We start from the raw sequence: 1,273 nt of genomic DNA on the forward strand, positions 1-1,273 counted from the left end.
GCGGCTCGCGGCCCCCCCTGGCCGCCCGTTCTCCGAGCGGAGCAGCCTTTGGGCCCTTTTGTTCTCTGGACAAAGTGTTGATCAGCAGCTCCTTGGGCCTCATCCTCTGCTCGCTTGGAGGTTCTCTTACTTGCTCACACTTGCTAATATTCTTGCTAAAACGAGAGAAAACTACATCCACACAGCAAAAAGCATTTCTAACATTATATAATATCTACTGTAATACTTTGCGAGAAGCCAATACTATAATACATGTTTATAACATGGGTCTTTTGCAAAGTGAGAAGCCTGAAATCTCGGCTGAGCTTTGGTGGACGCAGGGGCTGGCTGCTCACTGCAAACAAGACTGTTGCCAAACAACACTGTTGCCAAATCCCTAACGGGCCTGCTCTGCTGGGGCCTCACCCCCCGAGTGTTCAAGGGTGCACCCAGGTTTTGCAGGAGTATTTGCCGCACTGGAAGGGTCTCTGCGAAACTAACTCCATTGCAGTTAGAATTGTTTCAGAGCAAGCAGATAGATGTTACCTGGTTCTCTTGAAACTTAGTAGAAAGCTTCACTAGTTGGTGATTAATTTTTACGGTGTTCTCTTTAACACAGAAGAAGATACTGCCAACTTAAGATTTTAAAACAACTATTGTACAGGTGAGAAAATTCAGCAGCATTGTGCCTTAAGTTGCAAAGTGGGGAGTTTTCTCCTGAAATGGGCTACTGTGTAAACTATGGGTTTGCAGCTACCAGCAGTAACAAATAACAAGTACTTTTAAAGCAGTACTAGAACTGGAGCAGTCCTGTATTTCTAATTGTTAGCCAGTCTTTGTTTCCAGAGAATAAGGAATTTTGAGAAAAGGAGACAGGTCTTTGAAATGACGTATGCTTTCCACCTTCATCTCAGTACCTTCTTTCGAAAAACAGAATGATGAAAAAAAAAGTGTTCTTTTTCTGGTGAGGCAGTCACTCCTCCTGATCAAGAGAAGCATGCTGCAAATTGGAAACAAAACGGGACTGAAGTTCTGTGCATATTAAAAGCGAATGCATGAGGGGTATGAAAGTGGGTGCAGATGTTAAAGTGCCAAAAGGGAAAGCTATATTTTAGGGTACTACAGTAAGAGACAGCGCATGCATTCCTGTCCGTGCACACCGGGCCCATCCGAACCCCGATCCCTACGAGCACCAGCACTGGGCAATGACCCGCCCGTGGCGCCCGTCCCCCCCGCAGCTCCTGCAGGCTCAGCCCCCCGTGGCTGGGGTTCGGCTCCCGCCCGCACCAAAGAG

At 47.2% G+C, this 1,273-nt stretch overlaps 1 protein-coding gene across 1 annotated transcript in view; it reads left to right on the forward strand.

Moving 5' to 3' along the window:
* DMRTB1 (DMRT like family B with proline rich C-terminal 1) overlaps nt 1–1,273 on the forward strand; it is an 18,952-nt gene that overhangs the window by 10,625 nt on the left and 7,054 nt on the right. The window lies entirely within an intron of this gene.

Source organism: Corvus brachyrhynchos, unplaced genomic scaffold, assembly GCF_000691975.1.
Source record: "Corvus brachyrhynchos isolate BGI_N302 unplaced genomic scaffold, ASM69197v1 scaffold34, whole genome shotgun sequence".
Classification (NCBI taxonomy): domain Eukaryota; kingdom Metazoa; phylum Chordata; class Aves; order Passeriformes; family Corvidae; genus Corvus; species Corvus brachyrhynchos.